This window comes from Vanessa cardui, chromosome W (assembly GCF_905220365.1).
Source record: "Vanessa cardui chromosome W, ilVanCard2.1, whole genome shotgun sequence".
Classification (NCBI taxonomy): Eukaryota; Metazoa; Arthropoda; class Insecta; order Lepidoptera; family Nymphalidae; genus Vanessa; species Vanessa cardui.
Window position 1 is genome coordinate 2,139,959 of NC_061153.1, and position 12,319 is coordinate 2,152,277.

Genomic DNA, 12,319 nt, shown 5'->3' on the forward strand with positions numbered 1-12,319 from the left:
TTTATCACGCTTTGACATAATTTCCTTTATTTCGGAAGTGATCCAGGGAGCTGGTCGGTGCTTCAACTTAACTCGCTTAATAGGAGCATGGCTATCATACAGGTCCATCAATTTGGTGTTAAAGAGGCTGACCTTCTTCTCAATGCAATCTTCGTCTAAGATAGGTGTCCAGTCGATGTTACCAGCATCACGCTTTAGCTCGTCATTGTCGATTTGATTGAAGCTACGACGAAAGGTATATAAAGGTTTTCGTTTGGAATGGCGGACATTATAGGAGACAAATATGAGGTCGTGATAGGAGAAGCAGGAGGGTAATTGACCGTGGGTGGCAACATGATCAGGAAGAGAAACAATAATCAGGTCGAGAAGAGAAGGTGTAGTATTAGGAAAGTGATGTGTAGTAGACAGAGGGAGGGAATGTAAGTTTAAGGACGACAGAATAGATAGAAGCTTATTCGAACGAGAATCATTTTTTATTAAACATGTATTAAAATCTCCTAACAATAGAAGATGTTGGTACAAAGGACAAAGGTTGTTTAGGATATTGTCTAGGGAGGAGAAATAATCAATGTGAATTGAGGGACTATACAGGACACCTAGGAGTACTTTGGAGTGGCCAAGGATAATTTCAAGGAAAAGGAATTCAGCGGATTCGGAGTATTGGTTAGGAGAGGACAGTACAATCGTGTATGGGATTCCCGTTCTTAGATAGATAGCAACCCCACCCCCACCCTTTCCCGTTCTATCGTTTCTTATTAACTTGTAGCCGGGTAAGGAGAATTGAACGGAGGGAAGTGAAGATTTTAAGAATGATTCCGAAATCAAGATAGCGTCTACTTGACTGTTACTGAAGGACATTGAAATATCAGAGAGATGTGCAGGGATACTCTGAGCGTTAATGTGGACGATATTAAGGTTAAGAGGAAAAGGAGAAAAAATAGCGTTTAATTGGTCATGTAACAAAATGTTAGGGGAACCATCGCTTTCGGCACTAAAAAATTCATCACAAGAAGAAGAGTAAGAATTTGAACTAATGTTGAGTAGATCGGCATAATCCATGGGTCGGCATTAGAAATTCGCATCCCGAATTTGATGATAGTAGGGGTTGTTTCTTAAAGGGGTTGTTCCCCTCTCTCGAAATTTACCACTCCCAACCCGCGGAAACCCATAGTTTTTTTTTAATGTGCGTTTAAAGTTACGTGTAACGGATCGATATTTTACATTATAATTAACCTTAAATCATTATTTTTATGTTTATTAGCTTTTTTCTGTATTATATTTTAACAAATACTATATTAATTTATAGTAAAAAAAAACGTGTAAAAGTTTAATTTAATTTTGTAGTGAAGCGATTCTTTTGTAAAGAAAATAATAATCACCCAGAAGATTTTACGAACATGATAATAGAATACAATATAACATAAAATATAAAAAAGATCCATTTATCGCATTATTAAATTTAGTCAAGTATATATACAGATAAATGGTTCTTATAAATTTCTAAAATATACCTATTGTTGTTTCTATTTTTCACCCAAAATTAACAGCTGTGAGGGGCACAGGAGTGGCGAAGCCACTCCGGCAACAAAAATAGTATATAGTTATAGTAGCTAAGGATAGGTTAGGTTAGGTTAGATTTTATGACCAAACGCTGCGCAAGCCGAGCGAGCGAAGCGAGCGTGCCGCGGTAGCGGCCGGCGCAGCGCCAGAAATCACATTGTATACCAATAATTGGAATTTTATATCTCTCCCCTTCCAAAATTTAACTAACAGTACGAATTTTGATGATTTTAGTATTGAAATTTAAAAATTGAAAAAAAAAAACTAATGATTTCCGCGCGGGGGGAGTGGTGGTGTAGGTACTACACCACCCCCCCTTACCCCCCACCCCTTCCCCAACCTTAAATTCGGGATGCGAATTTCTAATGCAATCCCTAATCCATATTAAAAATTTAAAAAATATATATATAATATATAAAATAAAATAAAATAATATATAAAATATTAAAAAAATAAGAAATAAATAAATTTAAAATGACTAAGTTACTATATCTACTTTACTTAATTTATTTTACGAACTTTTTTTTTTTTTTTTTTTTTTTTTATGGCATAGGTGGCGAACGAGCAGGAGGCTCACCTGATGGAAAGTGACTACCACCGCCCATGGACACCTGCAACACCAGGGGACTTGCAGGTGCGTTGCCGGCCTTTCAAAAAGGAGTACGCTCTTTTCTTGAAGGTTCCCATGTCGTATCGGTTCGGAAAAACCGCCGGCGAAAGCTGGTTCCACAAAGTGGTTGTGCGAGGCAGAAAATGTCTGAGAAATCGCGCTGTTGTGGATTTTCGGACATCAAGGTGGTGCGGGTGAAACTTAGAATTTTGGCGAGATGTCCGAAGGTGAAATTCAGCAGCCGGGATTAATCCGAACAATTCCTCGGAACATTCCCCGTGGAAAATTCGGTAGAAGATGCAGAGTGATCCGACATCTCTACGCAAAGCCAAAGGATCAAGGAGATCGGAAAGAGCTTGATCGTCGATAACTCGAGCCGCTCTACGTTGGATGCGGTCAAATGGAAGGAGCTGGTACTGGGGAGCACCCGCCCAGAGGTGAGAGCAGTACTCCATGTGAGGCCGAATTTGCGCCTTGTAAAGTTTAAAGCGATGGGCCGACGTGAAATACTGTCTCGCCTTGCTGAGCACGCCCAGCTTTTTTGAAGCCAATTTGGCTTTGCCTTCCAATTGACCGCGGAACTGAACGAGGCTCGAAATATCAACGCCAAGTATTCCGATACTACCTGTAGCGGCTATCGGAGTGTTCTCAAATCGTGGAGATACGACAAATGGTGTTTTTTTAGCGGTTAACGCGCAAACTTGCGTCTTTTTGGGGTTGAAATGGACTAGATTTAGCCGGCCCCAATTCGAGACTTCGTTTAATGAAGACTCGATTTCAGACACAAGTTTGTTCCGGTTCTCTTCGACGTTTTCCCGAGAAATATTAGCGCGGCCGGTGTATAAGGTGTCAACGGTACTGTCGTCTGCATAGCAATGAATGTTCTCGATTTGCAACAAATCATTGATATGCAGAAGAAACAGAGTGGGTGATAGAACGCAGCCTTGTGGAACACCAGCATTGACGTATTTTAAGTCAGAGCATGCACCGTCGACAACGACCTTGATGCTCCGATCTGCCAAAAAGCTGGTAATCCAATTGCATAATTTCCCGGGAAGCCCATAGGAAGGAAGCTTCGAAAGAAGCGCTTTGTGCCATACACGATCGAAGGCCTTCGCTATGTCCAAGCTGGCTGCTAATGCCTCCCCCTTGCTCTCAACTGCTTCAGCCCACCTGTGAGTAAGGTAAACTAGAAGATCACCGGCTGAGCGACCCCGACGGAAACCGTACTGGCGGTCACTAATCAGCTGATTCTCCTCTAGGTACCGCAGGAGCTGGCAGTTAATAAGGGACTCCATTACCTTGGAGAGCAAGGAGGTGATGGCTATAGGCCTATAATTGGACGGGTCTGAGCGGTTGCCTTTTTTAGGGATCGGATGCACCAAAGCTGTCTTCCAGGAATTCGGGACGACGCCTAATGTGTAGGATTGCCGGAAAAGACGCGTTAAGACCGGTGCCAACTCGGGAGCACATGTCCGTAGCACGATTGGAGGGATACCATCGGGTCCGCTCGACTTATGAATGTCCAAGGAAAGAAGTGCTTTACGAACTGCACTTTGCCGGAATTTAACCTCCGGCATCGTGGTATCACACCGCGGAATTGTTGGTGGAGACTTTCCTTGGTCATCCAGAGTCGAGTTCGACGCGAAGAGAGAGCCTAAAAGATCAGCTTTCTCTTTCGCGGTATGGGCCAATGACTCACCGTCTCTGTGCAGAGATGGAAAAGATGGCTGACAGAAATTCCCTAAGACAGCCTTAGCGAGAGACCAGAACGCTCGTGTTCCTGAAGGGAGACGCACCAGTCTCTCGCCAATTCTGCCAATGTACTCCGTCTTCGCCCTAGCAATCACGTTTTTGAGGGACCTAGAGGCAGAGTTGTATTCCTTTTTAAATGCGCTGGTATTTACATCACGAGACGCAGATGCATTAGCCCAGGTTTGATAGCGTTCCCACTTTCGGCGTGATGCCGTTTTGCAGAAGCGACCAAACCAAGGCTGGGACTTGCCACCGATGGGTACTGCAGAGTAAGGAATGAATAGTTCCATACCCTGAAGCACCACATCGGCAACAGAGTCAGCAGCAGCGTTCGGATCATCCGGCGAGAAACAAATCTGCCCCCATGGGTAAGATGCAAAAAAAGACCGCATCCCATCCCAATCTGCTGACTTGTAGTGCCATACTCGGCGGCACCCAACAAAGCGAGGCCGTGAGTACCGCACAACCGGCACTGTACTCCGGACGAGACAGTGGTCCGACGAGCCCAGAGGGGGATCGACGGTAACCTGATAGCCATCCGGATGCGAAGTCAGCAGAAGGTCCAACAGGGAAGGTGTATGATCCTCCACATCCGGTATTCGCGTTGGCGAGTTGACCAGTTGTGTCAGATCATATGCTAGAGCGAAGTCCAGAACAGATCTACCCGCATGATCGGTGGTGCGTGAGCCGAGCCATTCTGCGTGGTGAGCATTAAAGTCACCCAGAATAATGATCTCTGCGGATGGAACCTGCTGAAGCACGGAATCTGTAGCCATTTGGACGTGCTCAACCAGTCGGTCGGTTTCGGCATTACCGCTATGGGACCTATAAAGGCACGCATAGATTCGCGGATGGTCATCGCAGTCTACACGCAGCCAGATAATCGATAGGTCCTGTCCTTCAAGGCTGCCGAGGCGTCGAGAACAGATATCATCTCTGACGTAAACGCATACCCCAGCTCGTGGTATAAAGGAATGTTCCAATTTGTACCCAGGGTACGAGAGAAAAGTCGTATCAGCAGGAGAAGATATCTGGGTCTCGGTTAGAAAGAGCAAGGCCGGCTTCGCCGTTTCCAGATGGTAGTGAACGGCGTTGAGGTTGGAGTTGAGTCCCCTTATGTTGCAGAAGTCCACAGCGAGGGTGGTAGGGGTTGCCTTATGATGCCTGCTCCGCTTGCCCCGAACAGTGGCGAGCGCAAAATTGCCCCCCCCAGAATTCGGAGGGCAGCCTGGGCATCCCTGCTCAGGTGGTGTATGTCCTGAGCATGGATGCCCAGAGAGGGATTCTCCACCGCTGTCGCTGATGGTACCCTCCTGGGGTAATTTAACCAAATTCTGCACAACCATCAAGTTTTGGGGGGGAGGGGGATTGGGCCTCCGGAACTCTCACTTACCGGACGAAACGCGGTAGCATAACTACCACTTTACGCCGATTTTAAGTGAGAGAGTGGTACTTCCCCGGGCGTGCCGGCCCATTCGGCTGTAACCCGAAGGTATACAGCGTGGCACTACCACTATATAATAACTACGTTATTTAATTATATTAAAAAAAAAAATGCCACAAAATTTACATATCAATAACACCACTCAAAATTTAAAAAATAAAATAAAATAAGAAATGCATTTTGCACTCATAAGTAGATAACTTAATAAGCATAGAAAACATTTTTTGTAATAAGCTTTATAAATGCGCTGTCACTGTCATGTGTAACAGTGACATCCCCATATCGTATGTCACGTACAATGACAATGACTAGTGCAAATTAGTTTTTTCGCTTGCGTTAGCTTTGGTTGACACACGTGTTAGTGAGATATCTGTGTTTTTATATTAATTCTGTGTAACTTTTTTATGAATTTTCAGTGCAAATAGTTTAATTTTATGGTTTCTGGGTTTTACTAACATAATTCGGTTTCGGTAAGTGTTATTTACTTTTGATTATAGTTATAGTATATTAGTTAAGTTACAGTAGTTAGTTTATAATGGATGTTGATCCACCTCCCGAACCTCCTGATCCCGGGGGTTCAGAATGTCAAACTGATCCTCCAACATCCTCTTCTCGCAAACGCTCCGGCGATAAGTCTTCTTGCTCTCCTGATTCCTCTTCAAAGAAAACAGTTATCCACCCTTCTACCGCTAGTGCCTCTATCCAGAATGTTTATGTTAATCCTTCCTTTATTGATGGCCCAAAAAGTTACACGGATGACGACAAAGGTCCCTTCATTGTCCACGTCTCTCGGGAAGTAGCTGATCCAGCTGCAGGTAATTCAATTAGAGCCATTAAATTCGGACAATTTCTTCATAAGCACAAGATTGGTTCTATTATGAATGATGGTGTCAAAAATGTTGGAAGGAACAAAATAGAAATTCAGTTTGCTTCAGCACAAGCTGCAAATAGTTTTTTAAAGAACCCAGTCTTAGCATTGTGTAAGTATACGGCTAGCCTTCCTACTTATAACATTACCAGAATGGGACTAATAAAAGGCATCCCAGTGGACTGGTCTATGGAGGATCTCATTGAATCAATTGAGCTTCCTCATGGATGTGGGGAAGTAATAAAATTGAGGCGTCTTAACCGGAAGACTATTAACGAAGGAGTTGTGTCTTGGGTACCAACTCAATCGGTAGTCATAACTTTTAAAGGTTTGACCTTTAAAAGTTATTCCTTCCTAGCAAAATATATTCATTTCATACATCCCTTCCCGTTGAAATATACAATCTCCCCACAATAATATGTTTAAACTGTTGTCGTTATGGCCACGTTCGGACTCAGTGTAGATCTACTCCCAGGTGCTTTAAATGTTCTCAATCTCATACGGGTGATTCGTGTGAGGTTATTAAAGATAATTCTACATGTTTACATTGTTCTGGCAAACACTTTGCCACAGATAAGGATTGCCCTGAGTATTCTCGTCAGCAATCAATTAAAATTGTAATGGCACAAGATAATGTCTCATACATGGAAGCTGCCTCTCGCTTCCCTAATGTCCGCAGATCCTATGCTGAGGTAGCAAAAGAGTTGTTCTCTGTTCCTGCATACGTCCCACCCATCCCTGGTCCTTCGAGGTCCACCCCTAGTCCTACTAAATCTTACAGACAAACCGTTGTCCGCTCTCCCTCCCCTAGACTTCCTCAAGGAAAGGGGTATGATAAACATGCCCATCAGGCCATAGTTGGCAATTGCCCCTCCTCCTCTCCTAATGGTTGCGCTCTAAACGTTCCTCAGCCTTCCCCACCTAATAATAATCCTAATTTATTGGAATTACTCACCAAAATCCTCCTAAATATCCTCAGTACATGTAATGATGTCCCATTACCGTCCAACGTTGCCAATGATTTATCCCAGCTATTTACAATCCTTAATAATGGCCCCAATCAGATTCCTTCAATGGAACTGTCAAAGCGTCCGTCGTAAGAAACCTGAACTCCTCTCACTTATTAATTCATTTAAACCTGTCATTATTGCCATCTCTGAGACATGGCTGATTCCCGGCTCTCGTTTTCGGGTACCGGGTTTCTCCTGTTTGAGGGATGGCAGAAATGATGGGTATGCAGGTTGTGCCATCTTGATCAGGCACTCCATTCCCTTCTCCCAAATTTCCTTACCTCCTTTTAGCCAGCAAATCAATGCTGTAGCTATCAAAGCCTTCAACATCTCCTTTTTATCTATCTACATTCCTCATCCTAACCCTTCACTTGTTCCTGAATTACACTCCATTTTTTCTTCCCTCCCAAGCCCTGTTCTTGTTATGGGGGATTTTAATGCCCACCATACATTATGGGGTTCCTATTTCTGTGATGGATTTGCCCCCTTGTTGGTGGACATTGTTGATGATGTAAACTTTTGCATTCTCAATGATGGTTCGCCGACTCGTAGGGTTTATCCTAATCAGAATCCTAATTCTGCTATTGATTTATCCATAGCATCCCCATCCCTTTCCTCGCAAATATCTTGGAATATCCTTCCATCTACGTTTGGAAGTGATCATTTCCCTATCCTTCTTTCATTAAACAACAGATCCATTGCTCCATCCAAATCCTCCCCTCTCCTTAAATATAAACTTAAAAATGCTAACTGGTTAGCATACTCTAACTCTATTGATGTCATGTTAAGCTCCCTCCCTGATTTTGTGAACGGTGAAAATGCTCTTGCTTATTACGAGCTTTTTCTTAATATTATTAAATCCTCTGCTGATTCCCATTTCCCACAAAAAAATCTTAATAAAAAAATTTGCATCTCTCCGCCTTGGTGGGATGAAGAGTGTAATTCCTTGGTCCAACAGAGATCTGAAGCCGAAGAGTCATATAATGTATCTATGACTTCACAAAATTTTATCAAATATCAGCATATAGATGCCAAAATTAAAAAACTATTTTCCAGAAAGAAAAAACAGGGATGGACCAATTTCTGTGAATCCCTTAGTCCTCGGTCTCCCCCTCAAACAGTTTGGAGAAATCTTAAGAGATTTCGCCGCTCCTTCGATTCTGATAACCCAAACGCCTATAATCCATCCGTATGGCTTAATGATTTTACTACCAAACTTGCTGCCCCCTTTGTTCCATGTCGGGATAGTTTTATAAATTTTACTCAATCATCTTCCTCAGATGATATGGATAGTCCGTTTACTATCTCAGAGCTACACACAGCTCTGAACGGACTGAAGGACTCGTCACCAGGGGAAGATGGCGTGCCCTACTCCTTTATAATAAACCTCAGCGATAAAGCTAAATGCGTCTATCTGAATATAATTAATGCTTTTTTCTCAACAGGAATCGTCCCGGAATCTTGGAAGTCCCAAATTATTATCCCCATACTAAAACCGGGAAAAAGCCCTTTGGACCCCAATTCTTATAGACCCATTGCTTTATCGTCTACACTAGTGAAAGTTACTGAACATCTCCTAAAAAACCGTTTGGAATGGATAATGGAAAGCAGAAATATTCTCTCGCCCTCTCAATTTGGCTTTCGAAAGGGTTTGAGCACTCTTGATAGTCTCAGCATTCTTACGACAGACATTCGAATAGCCTTCTCTAACGGAGAGTACCTTGTGGGTGTTTTTCTATATATTACTTCTGCATATGATAATGTTCTTCTTCCGGTACTCAGGCAAAAATTGCAACAGCTGAGTATCCCTCCGAGGATTACTCATTTCATATGTAATCTGCTTTTTTGCAGATCAATTTCTGTTAAATACCAAAATTGTATTCTTCCCCCCAGGATTGTCTGGAAAGGTCTCCCGCAAGGTTCAGTCCTTAGCCCTCTGCTTTATAGCATTTATACCCATGATCTCGAATTGTCTGTGAATAATTTCTGTAACATACTTCAATATGCTGATGACATCGTTTTATATTTTAAATCTACATCTGTTGAAAATTTAACTTTGCGATTAAACTCTGCTTTACATTATCTTGACCTATGGCTCTCTGACCATGGCCTGTCTTTGTCTATTGATAAGACTCAGGCAGTTGTGTTCACTAGAAAAAGACAAATTCCTGTCTTCGACTTGTTTTTTGGGGATCAACGCATCAACTTTGCCAACAAGACGAAATTTCTAGGCATTATTCTCGACAACAAACTGAATGGAATTTGTCACTCTGAGCATGTTATTAAAAAATGTGAAAAGGGTATTAACGTCCTTAGAGCAGTCTCAGGAGTCTGGTGGGGAGCTCACCCCTATTCTCTTAAACTACTGTACAATGCAATAGTTCGTAGTCATTTAGACTACGGACTATTTGTCTTAGAACCACTTAGTAAATCCGTTTCTGAAAAACTTAATAAAATTCAATACAAATGCCTCAGAATAATCCTAGGAGCTATGAAAACTACTCCCACTAACGCTCTGCAGGTTGAATGTGTTGATCCTCCGCTTCAACTGAGAAGACAATTTTTATGCGACCGTTTTGTAGTAAAATCTTTACAGTTATCCTCTCATCCTCTTTGGTCCCGTCTAAGCGAACTGTCCCAACTCTGCGTTCGCTCTAGAAGTCCATCCTTATTATTAGACAGTTTTTTTAAATTTACTACACTCCCACATCCTATCTTAAGATTCCACTCAAATCCTCTTTTTTCCACTCCATTTAGATCTCTAGTCTATAATCCGTCAATCATTACAGATCTTGGTCTTATTAAAGGGGCCCCTGATACAAACTCTAAATTTCAAAGATTTCTTCATCAAAATTGGTCAAATTATTTACTTATATTTGCTGATGCCTCTAAACTATCCCCTGAAAGCTGCGTCGGCTCAGCCTGTTGGATCCCCAAATTCAAAATTCAATTTAAATCCCCTCCTGAATCATCCATCTTTACCGGTGAAGCGATTGCAATTTTAGAAGCCATCGTTTTTGTCCACTCCCATGACCTCAGACACACGATAATTTTGACAGACTCTTTGAGTTGCCTGTTGGCAATTAAGGAAAATCCGTTTCGTAGTAAACGAAAGTTTTTCATCATCCTTAAGATCAGGGAAGCATTGTTTTCTTGTCATCAAAAAGGGCTAGATTTATCGCTTGTCTGGATACCAAGCCATTCTGGTATTCCCGACAACGATGCAGCAGATTCATTTGCTAAATCTGCGATATCGACTGGCTCTCTTGATCATTTTAAAAACTCAACACAGGACTTGACAAGTCTTGTCCAGGATTTAACAAGATGAATTTTCGGTAGAGCACACTCTACCGAAAATTCATCTTGTTAAATCCTGGAACTCTGTTTGGGAAGTTTCATCAAAATCTAAAGGTAGATTTTACGCAAGTCTACAACCAGTTATTCCGAGGCGACCTTGGTTTTCTCATCACAGGCAAGCTAAACGTTGGGTCACCACAACTATCTGCCGTTTACGCCTTGGACATGCATGTACGCCCGTTCATCTTTGTAAAATTAGAGTTAGAGATCACTCTTTGTGTGAATGTGGCCTTGACGAAGGTTCCTTATCCCATATACTGTTTTCTTGCCCCAATCTCCTCCACCCCGTATATGACGTTCTCCCTCGCAAAGTTCCTCGCCCTATTAATGTTGAATGTTTGTTAATGTGTGTGTTTAGTCCACTTTGTAAATTTTTATGTAAATATATTGAGCGTAATAAAATTAAGTTGTAAATATTTTTGTGATCGTTCTTATTTGATGTCTTAATAATATTGTATTATGTTTATCTAATTATTTATATATTGTATTGTTTTAGGTTATGGGTTAACAGAGAGTCTACTACTATTGTGCCCTTAAAATTAATTTAAGCCTGCAATCTCGACCGCACCGTTCAATCTCCATCGTGTCTTCTCCATCGCACGTGACATTGGCGAAATAATCTGTGCTCTCTTGGCACAAATAAAAGCCATATATTAAAAAAAAAAAAAAAAAAAAAAAAAATAGTGCAAATTACGAAGGAGCAATTTAAAAAGTAAATTAATAATAACAAATAACTTATTACACAAAGGTTTTACAAAATTTAGTTACCCTACAACGAAAGACATAAAAAAAAAACCAAACGATGTAACCCGACCAAAGTGAAGAGGTACGTTTACGTTAAAGTATTTAAAATATTTTATATAGTGGCTGTACGAAAACAATACCTAAGTTACAGTTTGCGCCTAACTTTTCTAGGAGATTTCACGAGCGGCTTTTCCTTTTCCTTGTCGGCACTCTTGATAACCGGACGATCGGGCAAGTCTTGCTTCGAAGAGGAAGAGAACTTTGAAATAATAGCTTGGAGATCGGACATAACTTCAATTTTTCTTCGCGTCTTGTCAGGGAGCAGTATGATAATTTTGCTATCAGAAGTCCAGCAGCTATTAACGCCGAAATGTTTTCGCGCTTCCATGAAAACGTGATGTTTGGATTTCGTAAGGAATTCTGATATACTAATGCCGGACCCTTTGAGTGAAGTCTTAGAATTCCATACAAGTTGGCGCATGTTATAATTGTTAAACCTGACTAAAATAGGCCTCGGTTTACCTTGATGAACTCCCAGGCGATGGCACACTTGCAAATCACTAGGTCTGACCTCGGACAACTCTAATTGGTCGGTTAATATATTGTGAACAGTGTTGTCAAGCTTTTCATTTTTTTCTTCAGGGACACCATGGATAAGGATGACTTTTCTTCGTAAGTGAGCTTCGTGTCGTTCAAGACCAAGGGTGAACATCTCAACTTGTGATTTCATAAGTGTGAGAGTCTTCCAAACAAAGACTTTGAAGTCGAGAAACTCACTGGCCAATGACTTCAAATCCATAGAGGGAGCAGCAGATGGCGGGGAAAGTTTTTTCAGCCTCTCTTCGTAGTTCTTCATTCGAGAATCAAACATTTTCACTATTTCATCAAAGTTAGAGGACATTTTAAGTGATTGGTCCATGTTTGTTCTAAATAAGGTTTTTCTTGTGCAAAATAAAAGTGAAAATTAAAGG

The 12,319-nt window shown here is 41.7% G+C and overlaps 1 long non-coding RNA gene across 1 annotated transcript; it reads left to right on the forward strand.

The window, feature by feature from the left end:
- Nucleotides 1-11,340: 11,340 nt before the first annotated feature.
- LOC124542383 lies at nucleotides 11,341-12,028 on the forward strand. Its single transcript, XR_006967329.1, has 3 exons — nucleotides 11,341-11,430; nucleotides 11,520-11,758; nucleotides 11,991-12,028. It is a non-coding gene; the product is annotated as an uncharacterized LOC124542383 (long non-coding RNA).
- Nucleotides 12,029-12,319: the final 291 nt, after the last annotated feature.